The sequence below is a fragment of the Aulonocara sp. 'chitande type north' Nkhata Bay genome, linkage group LG1 (genome assembly GCF_057382095.1).
Source record: "Aulonocara sp. 'chitande type north' Nkhata Bay isolate Kocher_YH1m ecotype deep benthic linkage group LG1, A_spYH_male_GT1.1, whole genome shotgun sequence".
Classification (NCBI taxonomy): Eukaryota; Metazoa; Chordata; class Actinopteri; order Cichliformes; family Cichlidae; genus Aulonocara; species Aulonocara sp. 'chitande type north' Nkhata Bay.
The window spans coordinates 12,690,827-12,704,348 of NC_141344.1; the positions used below are offsets into that span (position 1 = coordinate 12,690,827).

Sequence of the window (13,522 nt, forward strand, 5' to 3'; positions counted from 1 at the left end):
ACTCTGGCAGAGCCGAGCTCAAGGAGGGCAAAGACACAGGAATATAGAGAGAAATACAGTTGCACTTCCAGAGTCTACAGAGGCTCTAGGCAAAAATTCACAGGATCCCCTCAACCCAGCATTCATCACCATTATGTTATGAATAATTGGAAACCAACAATGACAGTCCTATAAAACAGCATGTACAACATTACTCTAGGAATAACAGAGACCATGTTTTTGATGATAACAATGCTCAAGACCAAGATGGCTAGTTAGGAAGCGCTTAACCTGTAACCGCTATCTTCTCTCTTCTTTCAGCCTGTTAGTGATACCAACAATTTGACTGCAAGTGTCCTGACTCTGATCATCACGTCATGGTCAGCAAACTGCTGTAGCTTATGTTAAGTGAACCATCTTTTCTGTATGGAGTTTGCATGGGTTGTCTCTGTGTAAACCGGCTTCCTAGCAAAGTCTAAAGACATGCAATTAATGGGGTTAAGTTAATTGGTGATTCAATAGGTGTGAATCTCTCTCTGTGTTAGCCCTGTGTCAGATTGGTTACTTGTCCCGGGTGTACCCTGCCTCTGTCAGCTGGGATGGGCTCCACTTACCTTATTTTACCACAATATCATCAATATAGCAAATGGAATGTAAAAGTCTGTCAGGGTCCTGGGACTGGGCGACCCAGGATCCCTGGGCAGTCATGGACCTGTGTATTATTATTATTATGTATTTTTGGTGTCGTTTCCCCTTCTCTGTGCGTGTACATATGTGTGTTTCTCTGTGCTGTGTTAGTCTGTGTCCCACTCATATGTTTAGGCGAGGTATGGGTGTGTATGTCTGCGGGTGTGCCTGGAGGATGGAGCTCGGCCACCTGCAGGCCTGAGGGGTGTGGCCCTGCGGAGGGACTGGCCACACCCGAAGCCACACACCTGCCGCTGATCAGGGCTCGTCGGGGGAGCTACTTAGGAGAGTCTTGGAGCTCCCACCGACGCGGGATCATTGAGTTATCTTACCAAGTCAGTGTGTGTTAGCGTAGGTCTGTGCTGTGCGTATATGCCCGCCGAGGGTTAGTGTTGACGGCTGCGTCTCTGGTTTCCCTACAGGAGGAGGAGTGGTCCGGAGAGGCAGCACGCACGGGGGTGCGGAAACACAACAGCGGGGAGCACGAGCACAGATATCGGAGGGAAGCACGCACACGGGGTTCGAGGGAGCAACGGGGAGTTATTGTATTTACAGCCTTTTCACTGTAAATAAAGAGCACTGTTTGCATCGCAGAGTCTGCGTTTTGGGTCCTCCTTTCCCCACATCCCCACGGTCTGCCAGCCAGACCGTGACAAAGTCACAACTGGTGTTTACTTTACACAAAGCTGTATTTAAAACCCTTTATGAAACACTAAGACTGGGGAGAAAACATAACGTTTTTGGACTTAACTTTTTATTGCTGAATAAACACTGTTAGAGGAATGAATCACCAAGTGTATTTCAGCCAAGAACAAACAAAAAGATCCTAGCACAGTGTGTTTGTAGGTGTAAAATTCTTATTAAAGAGCTCAAGGCAAGACAGAAAATGAACAAAGAAAATCTGGATCCAACTGGTGAATAACTCTGACAAAAAAAGCCCCCCCAAAAAATCAAATTATGCTAAAATGATCTAAACACTGTGCACGCAGAGTCCCAGTTTCATACAAAAACCACTGCCAAACAAAAAACTAAACAGTACTGAAGTTTAAATGCAAAGCAATTCTCCTAGGGTGTCATTAAAATCACATTTCAGCCAAACTGATGTTCAAAGCAAATTCTGACCATCAAGAACTGAACATCTCAGCAAAGAGCTCGACTTAAATGGCTTAAAGCACCTTTGGGAGAAGAAAAGAGTAGTAAGCAATCACTGCCCACAATAAAGTCAGAGAGATGTGACCAACAAGGCCACTGGGACTTTTTCTCTTTTATGATACAATCGGTCTTTTAGTGTTAAAGTGACTCATTGGTAACAGGATGTGCGGGAACATCAGCCCAGGCTCATCTTTTGACCCTCTAGATACTGAATAACCTTTGGCTGATGGGATTTAATTGATACATAAAAGCATGTGTGAGGCTATGACACAGGAATGTGCTGCACTGACATATGAGTCAGTAGCCGGTGTCAAGCTTTCATCAGTTATAATGGATGTGCTTTTTGATGGAGTGAAGTGGTAAAGTTTTTCCCTTTCACTCCACTTTTAAGTGCTATCCCTATTAAACCTTTTGTTGTCAAGTCCACTGAAAAGCTAAAGAAAAAACTGCACTAAAGCGAGACTTTTATAATATTCAAACATGTAAGGATTATTATTTTTAACAAAACAGCTTCCCAGCAATCTTTCTGCGTTAACAACTAAATGATACACTGATAGGTTATGCAAGTTCCGTCACACACTTGGGATCTCCTAAGCGTAAAGCCCCATCTCATATTTTTAGCCATGTGGGTAATGTGGTCTCTGTGACACTTAACTCGCCTGCTGCAAGCTCTTAGCAGTGCTTCTCTTCCCTGTACTTATGGAACAATAAAGAAGTGGAAACAAACCAGGTCTTATTTTTTAAAATGTGTTTTCCAACTTACCCCATGGAGAAAGCCATGCAGACAGTTTTGGTTTTTAGGTATAAGTGCTGAGACATCTGCTCTGACCAGTGGGGTGAACAGACTTTTATTTGTGCTGGCCTGAACGCGTAACATCTACACATGAAAGCCATCTGTTAGTTTCTTGTCTTTTGCAGTTTACAATTAATATGTTTAACATGTGTTTTTGAAAAGGCAGTAATGATCAACATTTACATCTGCCAAAGACGATTGATTTGGTTTGTTTGCACAGTGATTCAAAAGGTTATGGAAAGACTTGCAATTTCAATTTAAGAGAGTTGGAGTTTGGCCCAACTTAGAAGTGGGATCCAGATCTGGGAGTCAGTGGGAAAGATCTCATCCCATCTCCTCCTGGGGAAATACTTTCCATCTCTTTTCAGGGGACACTAAGGCGTTACTAAGCCGTCTAAAAGATAGAATCTCTCCAGCGTGTCCTCGGTCTGCCTCTGAGTGTTCTCCCAATGTGACATGCCCGGAATACCTCACCTAGGAGGTGCCGTGGAGGCATCCTGGTCAGAAGCCTGATCCACCTCAACTGGCTCTTTTTTGATGTGGAGGTGTGGCCTTTCCATGAATTACAGTCTTATCATGGTGTAGGGGTCTGTGTGCCGTAATGATCCTGCAAGTTATGTTGTTGGGGGCAATTTGCCCCAAGTAGGCTTCCCCAAGGCAAACTGGTTCTAAGTGAATTATAGTAAACTAAGAGCAATTCACGAGATCTTTTGGAAGAGAAAACACTCCCTACATTACGTGAATGTGGGTTACTGAGGCCTCACCTTGGAGCCAGGTCCCAGGGTGGGGGGCTTGTCAGCAAGTGTCTGGTGGTCAGACACCTAGCTGGGCTGAGTCTTAAGGAGTCAGATAGGCTGGTTCTCCTGTTGTTGTACCACAGGAGGGGCCATGGTCAGACCTCCGGTTACTGCAAATGGCTTTGCATACAAGGAACACTAAGGGAAGATGTTAAGCTCAAACAAGCACCCTAAGTGTATTTTAAGTGGTTTTTTGAAAGTGTAATTTTCTGTCACTGGAAAACCTTCGTAATGAAATAAAGCATAAACCTGCAAACTGTCTATAGTCTTTAGTTCTGGCCTGAACATCTGTAGCAAAGTATCGCTCAGGGTGGCCTCCTGTCAGCTTTAAATCATAACTTTATGTTTTTGAACACTCTCCATTTGATATCATGTGCCAAAGACTTATTAGATATCTGAAATTGTACTGTAAAACCTACTATGAAATCAGCAGAAAGTTTTCAGTAACTCAGATACACATAAAGGTGGGTGGATTTCCCCGAGTCAGAGTTTCTACATCAAACAGTAGCAGCACCTGTGCAAACCTCTCACCTCAGGCTAAAATATTCTTTTTTCCAAAGAAGGAGGGAGAACCCCCTAACAGGTGCGGGGCTTACATCCTCCTATCTACTAAAAATCACAAGGTTTATATCAAAGCTTTGTACTGGATACCAAAAACCTTGCTAACTTCTTTTTTCTGCAAGATGAACAGTATAACTTTCAAACACATGAGCTGCCCTCGGCTTTCAGGGAGATATTTGCATCCTCCAGGTTGTAAATGAACAAGGAGCAAAAATAGGCTCTTCTCTTTATCTTTGATTATTACTGTTACTGGCTTTATACATAAAAAAAAATACAGTGAGCTGTGGTTCTCTGGATTAAAATGCCTAGTTGATGCCAGAGGTCAGAGGAGAATGGCCAGATTGCTTCAAGCTCAGAGGAAGATAACAGTAACTCAAATAACCACTCTTTAAACTCAAGCTATGCAGGAGGGCATCTGTGAATGCACAGAATGTCGAACCTTGAAGCAGATGTGTTAATGTTGCAGACGACCACACCAGGTGCCACTCTTATGAACAGGAAACTGAGGCTAAAATTCAGACTGGCACACTAAAACTGGACAACAGACTTGAAAAAAGTTTGGTCTTGATTTCTGCTGCAACATTTGAACTGTAGGGTCATGATTTGGCATAAGTATGAAAGTATCCATCCTGCCTTGTATCAGTGATTAAGTCTGCTGCTGCTGCTTCTGATGTAGTAGTGTGGGGTGCACTTTGGGGCCCTTAGTATAGTTTAAACACTACAACCTACATGAATATTGTGGCTGACCATAACCACAGTGCACCCGTCCTCTGATGGGTGTTTTCAGTAGGATATCACACCGTGTCAAAAAGCTCAAATCATCTCAGACTGGTTTCTGACCAGTTCACTGTACTCAAATGACCTCCACAGTCACCAGATCTCAGTCCAACAGAGCATGTGGTTAGGATGTGGTGGAATGGGCCAGCAATGGGAGATTCACATCGTGGTTGAGTAGCTGACAAATCTGCAGCAACTGTGTGATGCTATCATGTGAATATGGACCATAATCTCTAAGGAATGTTTCCAGCACCTTGTTGAATTTATGGCACAAATAATCAAGGCACTTATGAAAAGGAAAGTGTTCCTGATGAAGTGTCGAGTGAGTGCATATTTCATTTTTGAGATTTTTTCTTGGTTTTTTTGTTTGTTATTCAACGTATTAACATTCAGTAATTTATTTTTATATATCATAGTTCTTGTTCATGTCAGACTGGATTTGGGTTTAAATGCTGGAGGAATTTCTAAGAATGTATTATCCATGTTACCCAGCCTAATTTTATCTTGCTGATGACACCAATGCTTCTCACTCTGCACCGTATGCAAACAGTACATCCTGCTTCTTTGAAGCACTGAATTGATAAAACACATAATAGGCTTTAATATGAGCAAGAGACAGAAAGCATGGTGTATTTTTGTCCCAAAGGACTGCAGTATTAAACCACTTCAGAACTAAAATCTAATAATGACATCATTTTAACTCAATTAATCTGTTGTATTTGTAAAGTCATCATTGCTTAATGGGATCTGTCTTCACTGAGATAATTTATTTATAAGTGACTTATGTATGTATGTATGTATATATATGTATATATTGTACTATTCTTAGTTAGCGTATTGTCTGTCTTGTCTTAATGTTCGTTTAAAATGGAGCACTGTAACAAAAAATAATTTCCCCCAGGGATCAATAAAGTATTCTGATTCTGATTCTGATTCTGATAACCTGCAGCGGAGAGGTTATCACATTGAGACCTTTTAACACCGATGATCAGAGAACAGAACAGTCTGGAGGAAAGCAGGACCAATTAGTAATAGGACTGCTACTTGTGCAGAAAAAAAGCATTTCAGCAATTAAAAGTCAGCCTATGTTACACAAGATGTGCTTTTCAGTAATGCAGTACACACGCAAATGGTGGGCAGTCATGGAAATCTACTTATAGGACGTGTCAAAGACCAGATTTTATTCAGATGGAACATAAGGAAAAGTATTCACGCACAGTCACACACTAGCACATGCAGGACTGTGTTACTACAGAGAGTAAATTGGGCTGAAGATCAGCTAAAGAAATATATAAATAATGCTTCTCAGTGCAGAGACACTTAACCCAATGAAAGCACATGGCATCCAACTTCCAACAACAGAAGTATTTATACCTGTGCAGCATCATCAGGCAAGATGGAGGAGTGGAGAATGACATCAAGAACAGGTTGTGAAAAGCCCGGTGAGTAATGATGAAAGGCATATGTAAATTGCCCCGGTACAGTCTCAGCAGCAAACTGAAACTCTACAGAAGCTGCATCCTGTCAACCCTTCTAAATAGGTCAGAATGTCAGTGCATGGCCAAGCACAATGTTGACAAACCGTCATCTTTGAAGCAAACATGCAAGCAGAAAAATCTGGCAAGTCTTACAGCCAAAGAAAATAATCAGTGACCTTCTCCATCAGTGTAATATAGATGACATGGGGACTATAATCACAGAGAGGGGATAACGATCTGTTGGTCATTTTTTTCATAATGAGCAATGATCCCTTTACAAAGGTGGCCCTTTGAAATGGCAAAGGGCTAGCAAAGAAGAGAAACACCAAAGTAAACATGAAGAAGGACCGCTGAGGAGGAGAGTTGAGCTGTACATGGGCATCCATTGAGAGCTTGGCTAAAGAAGAAAAATAATGACTGTTTGCAATAGTAAGTGTAATAATTCAAATACAAACTGGAATGTGTGAGGTTTAGTTGCCTGTACAGTATGTTCTGAAGCACATCGGACCCAGCATCCTGTCTGTATGTGCTGCCTGACAGCATGCTTCTTCCGAACATTCCCCTCTTATCTTAGCCAGCTCTGCTAGAGTTTCTAACTCTTGTGTAATTTGGGTAATACTTTTCACAGCTCCAAACAAGTGGATAATTTATCTGGATTAAGAAAAGTTAATGCGTGTGCCACACTGATTACCGCTTGTTGAAAACCCGACATTGTAAAGAGCCATTATTTAAATCCTTTAAGCTTTTCCTGTTTTCAGTGGACTCAGAAGCTCAGAAAATACATCAGTATGATTTGATTTATCTTGCCACATGAATGATGTCAGCGCATTTTAAAGTTGACTGAAGAATCACAGTTAAGCACTTGATGCACTCCTGTAATCAAATCAAGCACAGTTTTCACAAATGAGCACTCAGATTAAGGACGTGTGTCCATTACCTGAGTTTTCTTTGTAAATACAAAGAAGATGAAAATGTAGAACTTCTCTGATTCACTGACTAGAAATAATAATGTAGTAACCATGACAGAGAAGCTTCATGACAGCAGACTTTCATGTGTCTTCTCCTATGAAATGTTCAGCCAGCTGCATATGAAGATATCGCTTTCCTTTCATGTCCTTCTGCATGCTCACACATTTTTAACACCACGCACTCCTGAGCGAGCCTAACTGGAGCCACATAGCCTCAAATAACCTCCAGAGCAGGGTGTCAAACAGGAGGAAGATGCCCCCGTGTTAATTACTGGTCTCTCACCAGGGGGCTAGAAGGACCTCGGCTATATTAAACTTTCTGAGACACTCTGACCCTGCTGCGGCATTCACACTGCTGTCAAAGTTCACATGCATCTCTTACATTTTTGTGAAATGTAGAATAAAACATGTTATTATTATGTGTACTTGGAGACGCCTCTATCATTTTCAGCTGATCAGAAACGCTGAGCTGAGCCTACATACCTGCACAGCTGCAGAGCAAAGAATTCTCTGTGTTTTAAATGTTTCGTGACAACACGGGATTTTTCTTTGAAAGAGCGTCTTACACAACAGCACATGCTTTCTCAGGAGATTTGGCTTGAATTTGAACATGTGAACTTCAGTTGCCCCGACACGCCGCTGCCTGTACATCTCAGGAAAGAAATGGGAGCTCGGAGGACAAATGAAGTAATACTGTTACACCCTAATAAAAACCCACTGTAAGTGAATGGGAAACCAGAGTACTACACTGCCTGGAATGAATAGCAAACACACGGCAGCCCCAAGTTAAAATGCACTTGTGTAACAAATTAAGCACGCTGGGCTCTTTCATTTTTATGAACATCTGTAATTTGTGAAATTAAATGTGTGTGATCGCTACAGTGTTGTTTTCCAGGCTGTACAGTTTAACAAGCGGCAAGAATGATTGGATTTTGTTTTAAATGATTATACAGCAAGGCTCACACTGGTGCTTATTCTAACTGAGTCACAATGATGATGTTAACTTGGTAAGGTTAGCTTAGCCGCCACAACTTCTACTTCCTCTACTTTGTTATTTTCACCATCACAAACTTGTTACACAACTGTCTCAAAGATGATCTCATCATTGGCTCTATGTGAAGTTTTAGAAGAAAATTATACTCGACGCAAAACAAGCCCCAGCTAGCTCAGCCCATAACAAGTAGCATATGGCAAAGTCTGACTGATGCATTTTCCCTTTAAGTCTGCTTCAGATTAATTATTGTGCAACTTGTTTCTAATCTTCAAATCATTGTAATGTTCTTGCGTTAGTTTGGAAATACTATGCAGGATGGACATTAGTTTGTAACATTATATGACAGTCATGAATCTACTTTAAGAGGTGGATTTCCTGGCAGAAAAAAAAGCTGCATTTGTATCTTAGATTTTTGTGTTTGTGGCTGTTTGTGTTTTGTGAGAAGGAGAGAGAGAGAGAGAGAGCTCAGCAAACAGTGGACAGTCCAGAGTGATGAAGCAGATGGTAATCACACAGTCTAGACAGGAGGTAGGCGAGTAGGAGATAGGCCACACTGTTAAATAACCACCCACAGGTGCAACATTTTAAAGCCTCTTTTTTCCAGCAGACTCTACTGCACAGATTTCTGCAACATAATAAGCAGGCAGTAGCTCATCATGATAAACTAACAGGACAAGACTTGAATATTAATATGTTTGAATAGGGGGAAAATGGTCCTTTATACACCATCTTTTATTTGAACTGCACGCTTTGCTAACAGAAGACAAAAAAGCATATGCTAAAGCAAGGCTGTGAGAGAACCTCAGATGGCCAGCGTGTAGCAAGTATGAGTTATAACACCCCCACATTGTCTGTTGTTTGCTCCGGTACTGTTCGCTACCTGTGGGAAAAAGAGCGGATTTTCCCTCTGACATAGTGTGCAGTGCTCTTACCCTAGAGTCTTTTACATAGAAATCAATAAAAACTCATCTCACTCCGCTGACACGGTTTTAACCAAAGTTTTGAGACCACTGACCTGCAAACATTTAAAATTCGCAGCGCATCTGTATTCACGAACCTGTGAATAATGAAGGGCACAGCGGCATCTTTATGTAAAAGATCATATTCTGTCAATAAGACTGGATAATCACAGACTGCAGGGGCCTGCCTGCGCAGCCTTCTGCATAGACTGATAGCACAGAACAACAGGACTGGAGGCCACATCTGCATACTGCACACGAAACATCAGTCATTTCCTGATTGTCAGCAGCAAATTAACTTGGTCAAATGAAGATGACTTTCTTTCATGTTGTAAAATGTAAAGGAAGCGCTATTTCCCACTGGACAGACGATGATGTGTCTGTCATAAAGTGCTGTTACAGTGGACCTGCCTTGGCCTGTGTTGACACTTCATAAAGATTAACACTGATGTAGTTATTCACACATTAACAGCAGTGAATTAAGGAATCTTAATCAAATAACATGTGAAGCACTTAGACACAGAAAAAAACATGCTGTCACAAGAGCTCAGTGGAGTGCTTGTGCCCTCTAGTGTCAGTGTTGTATATTTTCTCACAGCAAAACATTTCATGAATTTGTCACACTTTTTTAAAAACTAGAAAAGGCTTATTTTTGCCTTATGCAACACCTACTGAGATCATGTTTTAAATAACTTAACTTTTAAATTTATAACTCAAGTCTTAAGATTTTTAATTTTATTTCACGTGTGATTTAATTACATCAAGCACCTACAGTAGAAGGAAAACATTTCTAGAATAGTGTCAATATGATTGTCTGTCTCTGTGTTGACCCTTCAACTAGCTGGTTACCTGTCAAGGGTGTGCCCCCCCCTGTCCTATGGCGCTGTGGCACCTAGGACAGGCTTCAGCTCCTGTACTATGGATGGATGCTTTTGAAATCCCAGGAAAATATTCCAAATTATTATTAAATAATAAATTATTATTGTTTGTGCCAAACCTTGCAGTAACACAAATGGCCACTTGAGGCTGACACGAAAAACTACGCGAGTCACTTTACACTTTCCAATTTAACAACCTGCAATTTTAAAAGGGGTCCCTCTACTTTTTCCCTTTGTGACAACTGTAGTTACCTGTATAAAATAAATGAATCTATGGTAATGAACCATTAGAGCTGTGGCCACTAGTGACAGATCAAATACACTGTTCAGTTATTTATTTATTTTTACATGCTTTTTCCCCCTTCTGGCCAAAATAACCATCCCATTTAATATCACAGCGAAACACAGATTCACCTTGCTAACCAAGTGAACTAACCAGTAATTACATTATTGGAATTTCAATTCAAATATGGTCCTATTTTTACATCCTATTTAAAAAGTAAGCAAACAAAGAAGTATGGTCACCTTAAATACCAAACTGGAGGCTTAATGTTAGTCCCAAAGCTATGGCTGCTGTCATGGTTGGACAGTGAGAAAAAATTATGACGCTACATTGACTTTGTCCGCTGGGTCCATCTGAAACGTATAAAGACTAAAATGTACAACAATGGACTTATCGTTTTATTCTGTGTGAGCAAAATGAGTAGCTAAGGCAGTACAATCATCAGAGAAGTGTTTACAGGGTTCCTGTCAGAGAGGTGTTATCCCACAGGCTCCGGACCGGATACTTTTTTTGCAACTAGCGTATCGCCCCTTGGTGGCTATAATAATATTGCTGGTTTAAGGCACCAGCGTTGACTTACCTTTAGACCTAGGAGTTTATTGTAGGTGTGGAAGGTCTGAGCTCATTTTATATACAGTCTATGTTCACTGCATACTTACTTCTGTTCCATATATACACATTTTCAACAGTAAATATTTGCATGCGGTAACAGTTCTGTTTAAAAAATCTTTACATCTAGAGGGTTAGGGTTATCTTTAAAGTGCCCGTGCATCATGGGCGATGCACTCCTGTGTTTGGGATGCAGACATAGTGCCACCTGGTGGACTTTGTTAAGCTCATACAATTGTGTCCAGCACAGTTTAAAAACTGTAAATAAATATGAAAAATAAAACTACCCAGTAAAACAGGTTAGTCCTAATAAGGGTTAGCCAAAAATATGTATTCTGAAATTCTGAAGTTAACATCTCACGTCTTTTGTAGCCTCTGTATATTATTGTAAAGGGTGTAAAAAAACAGCGCAGAAGTATTAATTCATGAAAGGTGCAAAAACATATGATGCTCACTGCGTGGTGATTAACTGTACCTATTAAAGTAGCTGAGCCAGAGTCCGCTGTGGCGTTGAGGAGGAGCTCAGTTGTTTATTCATTCACGTCAGCCCCTCTTCCCTTCCCTTCCCTCCTTCCTGCTACACACAACGGGGACCCACCGTTGTAACTGTTTTTCCCATATTAAAATTAACCACAGCCACGTCGCCACCATAAACCGATTTTGGAATCAGGTGAGTTGCGCTTTTATCTTCCTTTGGAGATTACAGTTGGAACAGAAATGTATATGTGGCGCTGGCGCGTTGACTTGTCCGGCCCGGCGAGGCGAGGAGTATTTCAACCGTAACTTATTAAATTCCTCCTGACCAGGCTCGAAAATGTATGCGCGTTATGTGCGGCGATTTCACCGTCTGTGCGCTTTAGGCGACTGTCTTTCGGTGCGGCTTTTCACGCCGTGCCGAAAACAACCGCGCGATGTAGGTCAACAACTACAGCCAAAATGTCGTCTTTTCTTTTTTTACTTCCACATTCTCTCATGCCACAAACAGATGGCGTCGAGAGAGGGGGATGGAGAGAATGGGGAAAGAGGCGCATAAAGGAGTAGGGGCGACACCAGGCCACATTAGCCATCACTAATCTAGACCATGCACATGCAACATAACCCACCCCGTTCGTGCCAAAGACGTCTTGCAGGCCTGTCTTCAACAAAGTTTTTGCCGTTAAGTTGTCGGGTCTTTCTTTTTAAAGATGCGGTGGAAGTTCTTTTTTGGACCTGGGGATGATGGTTTATTTTCAGTAGGCTGAAGTGTCGGCAGTGCCAGCGTTAAGATAAGGCTGGCCACTTTCAGCTCTGGTGTATGTAACGCATAGTCGAGGCCACATTTTGGTCACAACCCTGCGCAAAGGGGGATATTTCGACACCGCAAAGCACCGGGAAGATGCACTGCAGTAACCTGTAGCCAAAGCGGCTTGCTGCTGCTATGGGAAAGACAAGCTACCACCAGTTGGCTGACTCCTCCAAGGGCTGTCAGAGATCAATGATAGGCCACACAGGTATCCTCCACTGCACTAATGAGGTCAGTGCATCTAACACTGGCTTGTCAAGGGATGTGAAGGTACTGTAGGGCTGTCCCATTTGTGGCACTCTGTGCCATTAAATGTAATGAAATGCAAAGCCAAAGCCAGTAATCGTACTGCTGACCCCTTGCATACCTGCCATGCAGTGTCTAATCATGTAATGAGGACGGTGCACTGCATGCAGCAAGGCAGCTGCATACTGTGCATACCAGTTGGCAGCTCAGGGCCTATAGATGTTCTCTGAGTCACTGCACTTCAGTGGCTGGCAGTAATTAAAAACATATCCTCCCATTGCGGTCTAAGGGTCATCTAATTGATGGTCATTTAGAGGGAAATATTTAAATGACTCAGCAGCGTTCACTAAGGTATCACTGCTGTGCAGATCCTAATTCATGCTGCAGAACTTGCCATTAGCCTCTTTCAAAGTGATGAATGAGTGTCCTGAAATCATGCTTTGACTTAAATGACTCAATCATCCCAGTGCCCACGGGAGAACAGGGCGTCAACCGCCGCCGTTCACCTCAGGCTTCTGTACTGTTACTGTAGCCATTTCGGCTGAGCATCTTCAGTCAGTTTTGTCTTTCTGTTGTTTCTGCACGAGCGTTAGGTGATGTAGGTTCAATGTTTTCAGGTCGAGGAGTCCACTTCCATTGTTGTCTTTCAAAGAGTTTATCTGTTGGCTCCTGTTGTACTTTTTCCTGAACTGTCAAGCCACTATAGTGGATGGACAGTCATGGCCACATCGATTTCAGTGCTCTGCCTCCCTGAATGCAGTTTTGAGGCTCTTTGACTTCCCCAGTTTGATCATAACAACTCCCATCTTTTTGTGCAGTAAGGCTTTTCAGCCAAATAATTTTTCTTGCAAAGTTATTATCTATTATCTCTGAGCTGGCAGCACACAATTGTTTTGTTTGTTTTTCCTATTTTAATCCCATACCTTAAACTTATAATATGCATACCCCCAAAATGTCAACATCAACAAAAATCACAAGCAAGCAATCAACTTTTACCCGTAGAACTTAGGTCAAGTTTTAGTGTACTGATTTCACCAGTCACAAAATTGTAGCTCGTATTGTTTTCTGTGTGTGTGTGT

The 13,522-nt window shown here is 41.8% G+C and overlaps 1 protein-coding gene across 1 annotated transcript in view; it reads left to right on the forward strand.

The window, feature by feature from the left end:
- Positions 1–11,435: 11,435 nt before the first annotated feature.
- The window catches only part of znf710b (zinc finger protein 710b), a 29,547-nt gene continuing 27,460 nt past the window's right edge, over positions 11,436–13,522 (forward strand). The window contains exon 1 of the mRNA XM_086273673.1: positions 11,436–11,585. The gene's annotated coding sequence lies outside the window, so the exon portion shown is untranslated. The remainder of the gene's footprint in view (positions 11,586–13,522) is intronic.